General features: G+C 47.9%; 1 protein-coding gene across 5 annotated transcripts in view; it reads right to left on the bottom strand.

The window, feature by feature from the left end:
* FAM110B (family with sequence similarity 110 member B) overlaps nucleotides 1–14379 on the bottom strand; it is a 143556-nt gene extending 129177 nt beyond the window's left edge. For 4 of the 5 annotated variants that reach the window (XM_078441837.2, XM_078441838.2, XM_078441835.2 and 1 more), the window contains exon 1: nucleotides 14017–14369. The gene's annotated coding sequence lies outside the window, so the exon portion shown is untranslated. Of the gene's footprint in view, nucleotides 1–14016 lie in introns of all 5 variants that reach the window. The other variant, XR_014136559.1, reaches the window with a different exon arrangement.
* Between the last annotated feature and the right edge of the window lie 2487 nt (nucleotides 14380–16866).

The following is a 16866-nucleotide window of genomic DNA, read 5'->3' as shown; positions in this document are numbered from 1 at the left end:
TGGAACACCAGGTATTCGCCTTCATTTGCGGTACTGAAAGAAATCTTTAAGTAAAGTCCAGTCAGTCTCAGTTGCACCCTGTCTAATTCCAAAACAGCCTGTCTGGGTGGGAAGGTGCTCCAGAAAAATCCATCAGAGGGTCACCAACAATCCCTCTCAAGCCTGGGGGGGAAGCAGGGTTGGCAGAGGGGACATCCCAGGGGACGGTGAAATGCAGGAGCTCTGAGAACAGCTCCAGGCAGGGAGGCACCTGCCCGAGAAGGCAAATGTGGGAATGCTCACTCCACCTTGCCACCTCAGGGAAATGAGACACGCGACCCCGGGAAAGGGAAGAGCAGGCTGGGGGGGGGGGGGGGGGGTGGGCAGGGAGAACGCCTCCTTCTGCCCACTGAGTATATGCTCTATACCAGCTTTTCCACTCCCCAGTGACTTGAAGATACCACTGGTGCTACCTTTTGGCCCCAGTGTCCCTGTAGGCGGGACCATAGCAATACCGACACAGCAGTGTTGTTGTCAGAAGAAATGGGTAACCTCAGGTGACCACCAGCAGCCCCCCCGCCAAGGCACAGGATCCCAAGGGTATGCCTGCCTCACGCTCCCGTCACCACACCCTCCCAGAGAATGCACTGCTCGTGGCCCAGAGACATTGCCAAACCCCCCTTTGAGATGTTCTACCCAAGAGGCAATTAAGTTGGAAGAAATTTTCTGCCACAGGACTCCATAAAACTTGTAATTGGGGATGGGAAAAAAGAAATGACCTCTAAATATTTTTCACACCCACAAAAGATAAAGAATTAAACACCTGACCGCCCCAATGTAAATATTTAGTATGCAAGTTTCAACAAGGTCACATGGGTAACTCCTACCTTCCGAATACAAAGGATTTTCAACAACCAACTTATAGACCAAAAATCACATTAAGAACTCCTCTGGTTTTACCGTGAACCCTGCCCTCTTTCACGAAAGATGTGAGATACCTTTAAGAAAAATTGTCATCAGAGGGAACCAGGTAGTTTAAGAACCTAGAGAAAATTAAAGCACAGAAACCGGTCAAGACAGAGAAACACTACGCATAGTTTCCTACTAAGCCGCTATAGGTGAGCTTAAATTTTGCTTCAAGTTTATTGTTTCTGATCAAATTATTTGCCTCACGTGTTTCTGACGCATTTTCAAGTGTGTAAAGTGTAGAACACCCCGGCTGGTAACAGTGCAAGAGGTACTTACTGACGTCTCCACCAAAATACAGAGGGAGATGTCATGGCCACCTCTGGAACAGTCTTCAACCCAAACAGAGGGCAGGAGGGACAAGAGGGCCACGCTGTCAGGAAGATGATTCTAAAAGGATCCAAGATAACTCCTGGCCACCCAAATGCTGCCTAGCACCACCTACGTGGAAGGTCAAAGTTGACAAAACCAAAGCACTGGAGGGGCTCCGTAAACCCGTGAAAGAATCTTCCCCAACAAATAAGCCTCTTGGATTGTTAAGAGCTCAGTCGGTTCATAATTCTCAACGGAAGTCCCAAAAGCCCGGCCAGAAGGCAGATTACGCGCTTCTGTCCCTAGGGAGCAAAGCCAGAATGTTCTTTGAGAAGTAACAGTTTTGAAGGACCCACTCTAGTACATGGGCCCGGTGAACCCGGATGTCTACTTGAAATTTGCTAAGAGGGTAGATCTTAAATGTTCTCGCCACACACACGTGTGTGTGCGAACACACACACACACACACACACACACACACACACAAGGTAACTCCGTGAGGTAGTGGATGTGTTACTTAGCTTAACTGTGGCCACCATTTCATAATGCATACATACGCCAAAACTTCACGCTGTATATCCTACGTATGACTTTTCTTTGTCAATGGTAATTCAGTAAAGCTGGAAGAATATAAATAAAACCAATTAGGGAAAAAAACCCTCTCATAAATGAAGGTGCCATATATGTTAGATATGAGGCATTAAGGATAACGATTTTAGTTTCAGACCAATTAATACTACGCCATTCTCTGGGGCCGCAGAGGTGAGGTGCCTACACACACACGCCTCTACCGATGCGTTACCAGCGAGTGTGCGACTTTATTGGAGGTTTTCTTTCTCGCCAGAGGAAATTTTGAGGTTAGGGACGATGTATTATTAATTTTTATTCTCAGCACCCAACGGAGCGCCGTGAGCACATATAAACTCAATAAATGTGTTCGCTGAATGGGATCCAGACCATTCGGCAGAACGTGGCTGGTGTGGCATGCCTCCTTTCAGACCTGGTCAAACTTGACCTCTTCACAGACGACCTTCGTTTCTGTTCCCTCGTGTCACCCAAATGGAACAGGCTCTACGGGAAGCCTGAGAGCCTCCCCACCTGTTCCTGACACCACAATCAACACAAGATATTCTGAGAACCGAGTTCAACCAGCTACAGACACAGCCACGCAATCAACCACAATTCTATGGGCTCCACGTTGCTCTCGAGCTGATCAGCGGAGATGTTTCAAATGTTTTTACAGAAAGCCAGATAGAAATCTACAGAATCATTCCGATCTTCTAGGCTAGTAACCTTATGAAGAAAAAATGAGGTTAGCTTGGCATGATTTGTTCTTCGTGAAACGATTCTTGCTTTCAGTTATGACTATTCCCTTCCCTGCAAGTACACAACCATCTGCTTAACACTATGTTTTAGAACACTGCCAAGGATAGGGAGTAAAATAATTGAATTGTAGAGTCTAGAACGGCATCCTCCCATGGAAATATAATGCAAGCCACAGATGTGAGCCATATATGTCATTTCAAATCCTCTTGGTAGGTATATTAAAAATTAAAAAGAAGAAGATGAAATCAATTTTGACAGCATATTTTATTCAACTCAATCAATCCAAAATATCATTTCAACTTGTAATATGAAAAATATTAATGAGTGATTTTGCATTCTGTTTTCAAACGAAATCTGCAAAATCTGACATATCACACCTGCAGGATATCTGAAGTCATGCTAGCCACACAGCCAGTGCTCAGGAGTCATGGGTGGCCACCATATTGGACAGTGTGGGTCTGGAATCTCTTGTCACTTTCTGAAAAACCAGGGCATTTATCTCGATTCTGGCACCTCTCGTCTTCTCCGTGATCTCTCGGGATTATTACCAAGAGTAATGCCTTGATTTCAGCCGCCAACTCCTTCGGCATCTGAGAAGTCATTCACCTCAATCTTGAGATGCAAAACCACTCAGGTAGCTTAAGGCTGAAGCAGATATTCACAAGAATAAGTCATGAGGCAGAGATCTACCTTTATGCCCTTGCATTCAAGTTATTTAAACATCATAAAAAACATGATTGTTTCTTCTGCCCTTTTTCATTCAGACCATATGTGGTCAGGGAAAATAATTAAAGAGGAGACATGACAGAAGCCTTTTTGGGTGGCCAGGATTGCATGAAGCAGAGCGGAGGGGAAGGGGCACCGGAGGCAGAAGAAACAGCAGGTGCAATGCAGAGAGATGCCAGAGGCACACGGGAGCCACGCTGGGAAGAACAGGAATGGCACGTTAATAAGACTTTGTTTTGAGCATGCGGTCCGGGCTTGGAGCAGGTGAACAAGGTGATAGATGGATACCTCAGCTAATTTTGGAGACGGTACAAGAGAGGCAGGAAAGGGAAGAAGGTTCAGGGCAGGGCCACGAAACAGAAAGGAGAAGATGGCCAAGGAATGGACTAAGGTGGAAGATGCACTGAGAATGCAGACAGGCAGGGGGCTCAGTCACTTAAGCATCCTACTCTCTGACCTGGCTCAGGTCATGATCTCAAGGTCATGGGATGAGCCCATGCTGACAGTGTGGAGCCTGCTTGCGATTCTCTCTCCCCCTCTCTCTCTCTGCCCCTCCCCCACTTGCCCATGCTCTCTTTCTCCTTCTCTCAAAATAAATACACTTAAAAAAAAAAAGAATGCCGAGACGGGCAAGCAGGAGAGATATTTCAGACTCAGGGACAGAGAGGATGTCAAAGGGGACCAGGGTCCTAACTTCAGTATTAAGATGCTACGCATGAGCTGGCAAGAACCATCCATCTGAAGGCCCCTCTCCCTCACGGGGCACATTCCTGATGTCAGCGTCAGCTCAGATGCAGGGGAAAGAATTCACCCCTTTCCGAAGACAAGCTTTTCATGATTCCTACGCTGTCATTTCATTAGACCACAAAGCATCGACTAATCGATTAAAAATCTATGAGCACAGACAAAAGTTGTCTTGCTTGCGAGTATGTTTGCTATGTCAGGTTTGAGGAATTTACCCTTTTATTGGGAGAGGGGAGTTTCTTACAGGAGTTTTGCTTCTTTACTTATCAAAATGCAAGGGGAAAAAATGCCTGCTGACATCATATTCCCTTTATATGACTTTCTGTTCCAAGACCGGATAGAGGGGCTGAAAAGTGATGGAAAAAAGAAAACGTGATGCAGCTAAAATAAAAATCAAAATAAAATAAAATAAAATAAAAAGATGAACGTTTGCTAAGCTTTCTTTTTCTCCTAAAATAAAAAGATGAACCTTTGCTTCATTGATGGTGCGTCCCCCATGTCACGTAGGCATCGCTGGGGTACACGGGACGCCGTTTGCAAAGCACACGGACAATTTCAGCACGGGCACCCAGACACTTCAGAGGACGGACAAGGTCAAAAGCAGCACTGAGGTCACTTCCATTCTCCTGCAACAGGCAGTTGCCTGGCATGAGGACTAAAGAAGTGTACCCATCAACCTGACTGGGCCACCAGGTGCCCAGATACTTGGTTACGCAAGAGTGTGCTTGGAAGGATGTTCCTGGGTGAGATTAACACTTGACCCTGTCCACTGAGTGAAGCAGACTGCCCTCCCCGCCCCACCCCCTGACGCGGGTGGGCCTCATCTAGTCTGTGGAAGGCTTGAATACCACAAAAGGGGAGAAGGGACAATCTGATCGCTGCCAGACTCTGTGAGCTGAGACATCGTCTTGCCCTCCCCTCACACTGGAACTTACACCATGGGCTCCCCTGGGTCTCCAGGCTCCAGGTGACAGATCTGGGACTTCCCAGCCTCCATACTCGCACGAGCCACTTCCTTATAATAAATCTCCCTTAAAAAGAGACGGAGATAGGGATAGAGGCAGAGACAGCAACCTATCGATTCTGTTTCTCAGGAGGATCCTGACTAACACAAGGTCTGCATGACTAAAACACGCCATCTGGTAAAATACAAGGTCCAAATTAAAATGAAGATATTCAAGTATTTCGGACACCAAATGTATAAACACGTCGCATCACGTCTTGGTGTCCTGACCTTACAAGGTCTCGGTGATGCCGTCTCTCGATCGCTAACTCGCGGTACCTAAATACCTTTTGGGAAAGGTCCGAAGGGCAGAGAGAGCTTTTCAACAGCTGAACGCCTCGCGTTCAATGCCTCACATGAACTCCTATCGCTTCGGTGGAATATTCACGTAAAACCAATTTCCAAACAACACAGGTTGATACGTACTTCAACTTACCACGAGATGCAGATGGGTATGGTTGGAAAACTCTTCCCCCTACAAGAGCTATACATTTCAATCCGCTAACAGGAGTCAGATAGAATAAAATCTCCACGAAATTAAATAACTGAGCTGCTAGACAGCTAGCTGATCCCTTCAAAGATGGTGGCCATGCTGACCAAAGCACTAGGAGAAGGTTTACGTGGTCACACACCCGATCCGCGCTGCAGGTTGGACCGAAGCCCGCAAAAGCGAGGAATCGCACCCAGGAGCGGCCATATTCAGAACCGACACAAAGATCTCTCTTCTCCTCTCATGGTCACTACACAAGAACAAAATTTATTGGGAAGAATAACATCTGATTCTGAAAAATCACAACATTCCAATGAATGAGCACTGGAATGAGCACGGGCCAGGGGACAGATTAAAAGGATTTTTTAAATCCCCAACTCACAGTCAAGAGGACAATGAGCTTTCCCATTTCACCTTGTTCTGACCGCGTAGTCAAGACACAGAAGCGTTGTCAGGATTCACTGGTATTTCTCAGCAGGTCTGAGTTCCTAGTTTCCAACGGTCTGTTTCTGACCCACTGTGGAAGCGCTGACCCCCTGGTAGCCAGGGAAGAAAGAGCTTGTACGTGTATGTGAATAAACATGCACACACGTCCACGACTGTGGAGTGTCTGCACTGAGATTTGAAAATCTGTCCTTTGATATTAGTCACTAAACTCCACCCAAAGACTGCAATCAACAAGCAAGTACCGTGAAAGATTAAAAGCCTGGAAAAGAATATACAAATAATTCCCTTTTGCAAAATACACACAACATGAAAATGCCCCAACCAAAGTCATGGTGATGAGATGGGGCATCACAAGTAACTGAATATAACTCAGAAGCAGGGGAGATAGCCCACAGTCCACACAGCTGACCGGGCAGGTCTATGAGGCTGACGGCTGTGGCCACGTCAGGGCCGGCTTCTGGAATGGCCAGCACTGTTTCCCAAGCACTGGTTGCGTTTTTACGGCGGGTGCATTTCTCTATCATGTCTGCTCTTGTGGTTTTTACAGAGGGACTAGGTGCCTGAAAGCTGGCATCTCAGACTTTAGGGCCTTCGAGGTCCCACAGGCAAGGACCTCCTCACCTCGCACCCCGGTCGGAAAGCCTGCCAGGTGCTTGGCACAGTTTCCGGCCACGTGGATTCAGCAGCTTCCGTGACAGCATCCCTCTCACCCTGGAAACTGTATTTTCAATATGTAAACAAATCCCACAATTTCAGCGAGGCATGAGGGCTGTGCAGAAAATGCGGCAGGACGATGGGAAAGAGGGAAAGAAGGGTGGTCGGAGAAGGGGCGACCTCAGCTTCAGCGGTCAGGGTGAATCTCTGAAAATGTGACTCTCGTCCTGTGACCCGTGTGATGAGAACATACAAGAGTGATGGACGGGGGCGCCTGGGTGGCTCACTCGGTTCGGCGTCTGACTCTTGATTTTGGCTCAGGTCAAGATCTCGATGGTTCATGAGTCTGACACCCGCCCCCTCCCGCCCTGGCTCTGCACTGATGGAGTGAAGCCTGCTTGGGATTCTCTCTCTCTCTCTCTCTCTCTCTCTCTCTCTTTCTCCCCCCGCCCCACGTTCTCTTTCTCTTTCTCTCTCTCAGATAAATAAATAAGCATTTAAAAAAGAGACAGATGGAAAAAGGCACGAAATCTACGAGACAGTAACACGTAACAGCAACTCATCTCTGTGGAGCACCAGGCATTGGGCAGCATCATCTTACTTAACCCTCACGGCAATCCGATGCTATACGTCATCCCCGTTTTACAGATCAGGAAACTGAGGTTCCAGAAGCCTCCACAACTCGCTCAAGTTCACACAGAGCCGATCTCCGCACCCAGAAAAACTCAACTATAAAACCTCGTCTCAGTCTGTCGGTCATGGGCTCCACTACTTGCTGGCTTACAGCTAAGTGTTTGGCCTGGAATCCGCATGGCCCTGACCGAGCCCTCACCTTGCCCTCACCCTGCCTTGCTCCCAGCGTAACAGAAATAAAGCTTGTAATTCCCAAGGGCTCTGCCACCCCGTTCTGAATGTGCACACGGCGTCTGCGACTCCCCTTGAATCTGACGAATCCGGGCCGTCCCAATTTCCTTTATCTCTGACACTAACAGTCTGTTGTGCGTCTGGGGGCAAAAGAACCTGTGAATGCCTTCTCTACACGTTTTTAAAGTATCAGAAAGACTGCTTCCACCGGATGCAATTGTCTAGCTTCCAATCCTGAGGTAGGGGATTCCACTATATATGACCCCCCCCACCCCCCCCACCCCGGCCCAGGTCCTTCCAAATAACAGGATTAGGTTTGTATCACTGATACGCAAATAGAAATAAAACAGAAAGCAGCAAGGCCCTCTCAGCGTGAGCTCCAGAATGTACCCTATTTCACCGATTCTAAGACACATCTGTTTTCCCATTTTAATACCTTGAAATGAGGATTCATATCACAGCAGGTGGTGCGTCACAGTTTAACTGGTAGTATGTTTTCTCTTCTTAGCGTGCCATGCGATAACGATGCATCTTAAGATCAACAGTGGGTTAGGTTAGGAGACATTCAAAATCGTGCCAATATCAGGTTCCCCACCCCTCATCGCCTTTCTTTCCTTCCAGCCCAACTGGCTGGTCACCACAACAGCTTTCTCATTGACTCCCCATTTCCGCTCTTTCCCGACAGTCCATTCTCCAAAAGGTGGGCCACATGAGCTGCCGGAGCCCGGTCCTCCTTGCGTCCCACCCTCCAGCAGCACCCACGACTTTAGAATAAACAGAAACTCTCCCCTCCATGGCCTTCAAGGCCCTGCTGACCTGGTCCCTCTGCTGCAAGTTCCTGTTCTTCACAAATGCAGGTTCTGTCTGCCTCAGGGCCTTTGCACAAGCCACCCTCTCTACCCAGGGACCTTCCAGAGGTTGCCCCCCCCCTCCTTTTTTTTCACTTAAGGCTCAGCTCAAACATCCTTCTTGGAGCCCTCCCAGACCACCCAGCCCAGTTCAGATGGTCACTGTCATTCCTGACTGAACTTACTACTGCTTTAAACTAGCTTTTCATTTGTTTGTTTATCTTATTATCTTTTGCTTCCACTTATGCCATAAAGCCTAAAAGAGGTAGGAACCTTGTCTTCCTTGGACACTGCTTATCCCCAGTACCCAGGCAGGTGCACAAAGGATCCTCTATAAATACCCATTTAACATAATAACCATAATAGAAGACATTACTAAGCTACATTTATGTGTATAGTTACTTTTTTTTTTTTAAGTTTATTTATTTATTTTGAGGGAGGGGGCAGAGAGAGGATCCCAGGCAAGATCCCCACTGTCAGCACAGAGCCCAATGCAGGGCTCCAATTCACAAACTGTGAGGTTATGACCTAAGCCGAAATCAAGAGTGGGACACTTAACTGACTAAGCCACCCAGGCGCCCCTCATAGTTACTTCCTTTTCATTAAGTTCCAGCCAATGGGACAAAAAAAAAATGCTGACAATGATCATTTTGAAGTGTATCTGTGATTCTTCCTGAAAAGTCAAAAAAAAAAAAAAAAAAGAGAGAGAGAGAGAAAGAACAAAGAAAGAAATAAACTTCCAGTGGGGCTTATGAGGAGCAAATGCTTTGCCTTCCCAGATAACCACTCAGAAATTTCCCATATGTTTCTAAATTGTATCTTTAAAAGCTTTATCTAGACTGGATAATTTCAAAACCCATTGATTTTGCTCGGATGTATATATAAAACATACCACAGAATTCTTATAATTCTTCTAGAAAACCTGTCGGCCAAGTGACATATTGTTTCCTTTTGCTCAGTATTCACCTTTGAACTTCCCTCTAAAGTGTTTACAATTTTAAACCCCAGCTTTAGCTCCAGTTCCAGTTTAAAATTGTTTAAATCATCCACATGGTCACTATTTTTATCACTAACATACACTGGAAAGAGGAAGCAATTTGTTTCATCTACTAACTACTAAAGTTTCCAAAACAAAACAAAACGAAGACATGAGTCTTATGTCTTTGAATGCTGTGGTCTTCTGTAATTCTCTTTATGAGACTCCATGCTAAAAACGTAAACATTACATTCGTCCTTTCTCACAAGAAGGAGGAAATCTAACGTGTCAGAAAAGGAAGATACGTGACTTAAGGTCATTCATGTTGCGTTACAAAAGATCATCTAGAAACAAACCCAGGCTTAAAAACAGGAGGAAAATGTATTCTGCAGAAATTCTGAAGCTTTGCCCATACCTTAATTATCTGCAGTTACCTGCGTGGATGATGACACACACACACAAAGAAAAATTGTATTTCTTACCACTTTCTCCCCAATCTTCCGGGCCGGACGATCCTGTAACGTATCCATCCAAACCTCAGAATCAACGCTACCTTTAGTTTCTTTGGTAAACATTTTGGGCAGAATTTGTGTTCTGTTCTGAACAATTCCCCCAGACGACTTCTTTGCATTTCTATAACAATGTCAATTTTAGTGGCTGCGAGAAACACGAAATTAGGCTCTGGCTAAAATGTCAGGTTGAAAAAAATGAGCCCGCTGAAAGAAGTGTTCATCCAACGTTTCATTCATCACCATAACGTATTTGATTATTTGATGTTTTTAAGTGATCAAAATGAAAAACAGGTCCTTTAACCCAAGGGAAAGAAAGTCAGTGGGGGTTCAAGGAGGCTAAGACTTTCACCAGATCCCCTGAGCCAGAAAGCCAGAAACAGTCCTAACACTACCTTCACCCTCTAGGCCATGTGCACCCGCCTTTACATAGTTCAAGAAAGTCAAACCTGCCGTCCTTCTCCTCAACCCTCTTAAAATAAGGAGGCTTTAATAAAGTATTGCAAAATCTTAAGAGGTGGCCTCTAAACACTAAAATTAGCTTAAGGTCTCCTGCCTCGTACCCCTTAATGACTAAGCACTGCTCAAGAACTTCAAAGCATGTCACTTGGTTACGAAGAAGAGATCTGTTGGTATCAGACCCAAAAAGAATGTAGGGGAGCACCTCCAAGACAGAGGTTATCCCCCTCGGTGTGGTGGAAAGATTCAGGGGCTCCGGGGCACACACGGCCCAGGGGTAAAACCACTGCGATTCACCCAGTCACTTTGCGTCACCAGCAGAAAGGAGATAACAACTATCCTGCCTTGGAAGAAAGAGAACATGCTGTCAACTGCCCAGAACGAGGCCGGTCCCCGAGCCGGCCCACAGAGACAACTCAGATTACAGTCCAGAAAGCCTTCTTCTTCTGAGTCCTCTTATTCACTTGCTACCCTTGGTGCTGTACTAAATAGAATGGATATATTTTTTCTCGGATGAGTCATGGCTTTGCAGAGCTTCAGATCCTTCGTCCTGCATATCAATTCTCATTGCATCATACCGGGAGTCAGAAAACTGGTAAAAACGAGAATAAACGAGAAGTTGTTCTCTCTCTATTTTTTTTAATGTTTGTTTATTCATTTTTGAGAGAGAGAGAGAGATAGGGAGGGGCAGAGACAGAGAGAGAAGGAGGCAGAATCCCAGGCAGGCTCTGCACCATCAGCACTGAGCGGGGCTTGAACTCATGAACCGTGGGATCGTGACCTGAGCCAAAAGCAAGAATCGGATGCTTAACCGACTGAGCCACCCAGGCGCCCTGAGAAGCTGTTTTCTTAAATCAAGTCATGACGTAACTGGGTTTCTTATCATTTGTTTCTCTCTCTTAAAAGTTAAGTATTGAAAAAAGGTCCAGGTTATAGGGTGTCAGGGTGGTCAGAGGGTTAAGGCGTGAGACTCCTGATTTCAGCTCAGGTCATGATCTCACAGTCATGAGATGGAACCCCTTGTCAGGGAGCCTGCTTGAGATTCTCTCCCCGTCTCTCTCTGCCCCTCCCCTGCTCTAAAATTAAAAATTAACAAACATTTTTTTTAAGTCCAGGTTACTTGGAGATCCTCTGGGCTCAGAACAATCAACCTTATCCTATCACGGAAAAAAATGAGAGTAAAGAGTACGGTCGATCAAATAAGATTTTTACAAGCACCGTTCGTCGTAACATCTGAATACCGTGGCTTTTCAGAGAGAAAAGTGTGGCCAAGTAAACAGTCTAAAAAAGTTGGACATACAAAGGACAGACTTTTGCAGAGTTTATTCCTAAGGAGGCTGTTAGACAGGATCGGTGTGGCGGGAGTATATTTTGGGGAGAGGGCAAACAATGGGATTACTAAATTAATCCGTCCCATTCTCGTGGACCACAAATGTGCCTCGTCTATACCAGCATTATCCACAGCTCCACCTACCTGCCACACTGTATCTACAGCAGCTATGGTATGGCCGGGCCCCAAAAGTTAATGCCATGCCTTTGCTTAGCTAAGTAAACTGTTTGGGAAAGAGAGAGATATCATTTCAAAGTTAAAAGGGCTGGGGGCAGGGGGAGAAAACCTCACAATGAATGTACACTTCCGACAATCTTTTAAAATATCTAGGTAGCAAACGTAATCGGCAAGTAAGTCGTTTTAATTTTTCTTATGTTAGCTAATTAGGCTGCTCTAGAGATTTAAAGCACAAGCAAGAATTACAGGATCTGGTTGATGTATATACGGGGCACACATTTGTATTTTCTTCCCTTTTGACCCAGCGGGAGTTACCTAACCGTTGTGCCAACATGCTTCTTTCAAGTACAAATGGAAGTATTATTGTCAACCTAGAGAATGAGGGGGTTCAGAATGGGGTCCAGACTGGGTTTCTCCCAATGGCCAGGCTTCTCCACAATTAGGCCCTTAAGGATAATTAAGTCTCCTTATTATGAAATGTACCTGGACAGGACTGTTCAGGACTATGTGCTGGCCCGTACAGATCTCCTTATTGTGCAGAAGAAAACACGCAACAGATCGTCAGTCATAACAAAACAACAACCCAATCTCAATTCTGATCTAAAATTAAACCACATACTTAAAATAGACCATGACTTAGAAATTCTTCCATTTTAAAAACAAAAACAACTGTACAGAAAAACACAGGGACTGATAACAAAAATTGAAAAAAGAAAAGTAGGGTGCTACTCACCTAGCACTGGGTTTCGGGCACTGCTCAAAGCGCTTTACCGATGATCAGGTTGACAAAGCACGGCCACCTCCCTGTTCAATTAGTGACTTTACTGTTGTAAGATCCATACTAGCACCAGAAATATCGTAGGATAAATCAGTGGGGATGTTACGGACAAAGAATTCTGGCTTATCATCACCTCGCCCTTAGGTTAAAATAATTATGCTTATTAATAAATAGCTCATCTGAATGACCAGGGGTTGTGATGTCACAAAATATATACAAGTTAGTACAGGTATTTTCCATAGAATGACTCTAAGTGTGAATTGGGGGCGGGGGGGGGGGGCGGTGCGGAGGGAAAGGCTGAATAGGCATCTTCGACACCAACAAGGGAAATGGGGAAAAGCAAAGTCATATTATTGATATTGCAAAAACGCTTAGTCTACTACCACATTGCCCTTCTCAAAAACAGACCAGTTTGCAGTCCTTACAATGCCAGCCATGCAATGTTGTCACAGATGTGTGCCAGATTTTACACAGGGCATGGCCACGGTGGCGGGGGGGAAACCCAGTTTGCCCGGATCTCAGGCAGCGAAGAAAGCCCGTCCATTTCTGCGGCTCACGAAACGAGTCACAACTTGAAAGGGTTAAGAAGCCGGGCACCAGGTGTTTTCCTTCCACTTTCCCCGAGTAACTGAAGCACACGGCAAAGTCACCCCTGCCACCCTCCCCGCAAGCCTGCACAGAGGCACCACTGTCACTGCCATTTCCACCACGCTGCTCCTGCTCCGACAACAATCGGCGGGCACCAGGCTGGGCAGCGGGCACCGGCGCCTCCCCACAGCCTGCAACGCGCGGTGCTGCGAAGTTATGAGCTCCGCTGGGTGACGGGGGCACGAGTGAGCCAAGGATACTTTCATTCCCTCTCGAATCTGTGTGCTTTCAAAGAAAGTGGAGACGAGGGAGGCACGGGCGGAGCCGGAGGGGGCAACCAAATACAAACTTTCAGAGCCTCTGAATCTGCATTTCTTGCCAGAATTGCCCAGCCGGCGATCAGGAGATCCAGACACACACCCCCCCCGCCCCCCCACCCCCACCCCAACAAGTATTCAGCCCCGGAGGCTGCAGACCCCGCGAGGAGACGCGGTCCCTCGCCTGCCCGCTCCCCCAGCAGCAGGCAGCAGGCGCGCTCGGGGAGCCCGCCGCTCGCGCCCCGCAAGCCCGCCCGGCTCCGCAGCGCCCCTGCCCGGCCTCCCCGCCCAGCCCGGACGCGCAGCCGGGCGCCTCCCCCCTTCGCGGCCCACACCGCCGGCCGGGGTCCGTCCGGGCCAGCGCGGCTGCGGGACCGGGCCGGACGGACAGCCAGGCGCGGCGCGGAGGCTCGGGGGCGGACCCGGCTGCGTTCCGGCCGCGCGCGCCTCCCGCATTGTCCGCAGCCGGGGCGCCGCGCGGCCCCCCGCCCCGACCCCCAGCCCCTGCCCGGCCCGGCCTTACCTCCTCGGCCGCCCTCCCCGGCCCCGGGCGGTGCGGTCCGCGGCCGGGCGCCAAGCTCCCGGGGACGACGGGTTAGGAAGGTCGGGCCCGCCACACGCGGGGTCCGGGCCGCCGGCGCCGCCGGAGGGCCGAGCGCGGGCCGCGGGGGCCGCCGAGTCCTCGCGCCGCCTCCGCGGGACCACGGATACGGAGCTGCCCGCGCGAGCCGAGGCGGCCCGGGACGCAAGGCCGTGGAGGGCCCGGCCGGCGGCGGCCGCGATGGTTCGGTCTGCACCGAGTGGGAGGGCTCAGGCGGGCTTCGCGGAGCGCGAGGGAGGGAACTTGGAGCGAGTTGCCGCGGCCCAGAGCGCGTGTCCCTGTGGAGTGTGCACGCCCCTAAAGAGCGCCCCGCCCCGCCCCCGCCCCGCCCCTCCCCTCCTCACCCCCTCCCCGTTCCCGCCCCCTCCCGCACCCCCACTTCCAGCCCGGCCCCCTCCCCCACCCCCTCCTTGGCCCCACCTCCAAACCCCTTCCACACCCCCACCGACGCTCCCACCCTGTGGGGGGGTGGGGAGGGGGGGAAGAAGCCACAGGGTCTCCGCTGCCTCCTGGAAGCCCCACATCAGACCAAGGCGCGGGGGGGGGGGGGACCCTGGAGTCCCTTTTGTGAATGCGGTAACCACACCTGGTAGTCAACCCATCCAGATGATCTCGGTGCCTGACATTTTCCGTGGGCTCACTTGCATACACTCTGGGGAGCCTGCTGTGAGCATTTGCAGACTTAATTTCTCAAGGCATTTTTTTTCAGACTCCAAAAAATGTTTGGAGAAAACAGTAAAGAATATTTTAAAAATCGCAAGCACGATGTACTGCCCCTAGAGTGCAGGCCGGCTGATGTTTCCAAATTAACTCAGTGTTTCAGGGTGTATGATGATTCATGTTCATCATGTATGGTTTGTAAATGCTTTTTCTTTCGATGCGCTTAATCACTTGGTTGGGTTTTCTGAGGGTTTTGTCGTTTTAGGAATACCGAGCACATTCCAGTTTAGTGTTTGCTATTGGGAACTCTAGTAGAAGAAATCCCTATTTATCGAAACGACTGAATGAGATACGAACTCACAACGTAATTACTTCTCTAGAATATTTAGCAGAGATTTCCTTATACCTTTTGTACGTTTGAAATAAAATTATGTTCATCCCATTTGCTCAGAAAGATCATCTGTATTTGAACTGTGTGACTTGTATCATTCCAGTTCAGAAACGATCAAATAAATGAAACTCAGACTTCCAGCGTCAAGTTTTGGCTACTGACAGGGGAACCATTTTAAGCGAGTGACATGATACCGGGAACTTTCCTTCGCCATGCTAATGCATTCCATGTGATGCCCACACATCGCCCTGTGTCCAAAAGTCGTGTAACGGCAGAATAAAGTTATTTTGTGTAGCACATTAGAACTGACTTCTCTCATCCCAAGGTAAGCTGTTAAAAAAAAATGAACTTCATTGCCCAGACCTCTTCCTTTAGGGAATTGTTCCTTTACACTGTGCAGGAGAGACCTTCCCTGCCATCACAGAGGCACGTGACCCAAGCTTGCCAATGAGAGTACCTCTCATCCTCTGGGCACAAAGGGAAGAGGGGAAATACAGAGGATCTAATCTGGGAAGGTGGGGGCGGGGGGGCTTTTTCAGAGTTGATATGACAGCTTCTGAGACAGTGCCATGTAAGACAGAGGCAGCCTGTTAGAGAGTAAGGCCAAAAGAAGAAAGCCACCTGAGTAATGTAGACAGGAAGAGTGGTGATGGCATTAATGAGGCCCTCCAGGCAGCCATGTCTGAAACCAGTCAAAACCCTGGATTTCTGAGGAAGTGCATCCATAAATTGTCCTTCTAGCTTCTTGGGAGTTAGGTTTCTTTCCAAAATACTCACTCATAAGGCCGTAAAAGATTCCCATGTGAGCCAGGCTCTGAAGATCAGGAATGTAATCAATGAATCCTAGCTTCTCGATCACCTAAATTGCTCCTTCATAATAAAATAGGTTCCAAGAAGGTCGTTTAGTAGTTAAGTCTTACCTTTTAATAGGACTGAGGTTCTCATTTAAGGTATTACCGTTGCCCAGTGCAGATTTAACATTTTCGCATTGCCCTCCTTAAAACCAAAAGTTAATAAAAGATGTGGTTAGAAAACCGGAGAGAAAATATTAATATGTCTGAACCAGAACATCCCAGCAAATTTTTTGTCTTGTCAGTCAGTCCAGTAAAACGTGCCTCCGTAATCCCCTATTTTGCTGATGTAGGACATTTCCTCTTTCCTGGATTGAAAACGTTAGGGCCTGTCACAGACCTCCAGGGGCTGGCGAAATTGGTCGTCGCGCTGGAATTTTACTGTGTTGCGTATTGTTCAGGAGAAGTGGGCCATTGGCCTATGCTTGGAATTCTTTTGTTCCACAGAACTTGTTGTCTCTAAAACTATGTGACAATATTTGGCTTGGTACCCTAACAAGCGTCCATACACTAATCTGTATGTCGCTTAACCATTACTCACAGGTCACTGTGAACAGTGGGAGGTTGGGTGGCAAGAGAGTGGGTGGGACAGACCCAAAGGCATTGCTCTGAGCCTCTGATTGTACGAGTGGTTTCTAAAGGGAAAAGAGTTTTCGTTGGTTTTCCTTCAGATGGATATGTACCTGGCCATGTCAATAACTAGTGAAATTTCATGCATGAAATCCCAGGAGCTTACTAATTATAGTATACCATACATAGGTTTGAGCCCCACAGAAAGACAATACAAGGAGGTGAACCATCTCCAGAAACATGACGAGGAAGCCTAGGAGGAAAAGGAAAGGAAAGTTCTAGAATCCAGGCCCAGCTCGG

The sequence above is a fragment of the Panthera onca genome, chromosome F2, assembly GCF_046562875.1.
Source record: "Panthera onca isolate mPanOnc1 chromosome F2, mPanOnc1 haplotype 2, whole genome shotgun sequence".
NCBI lineage: Eukaryota > Metazoa > Chordata > Mammalia > Carnivora > Felidae > Panthera > Panthera onca.
Note: the sequence above shows the minus strand (reverse complement) of the source record. Positions and strands in the feature narration are given on the sequence as shown.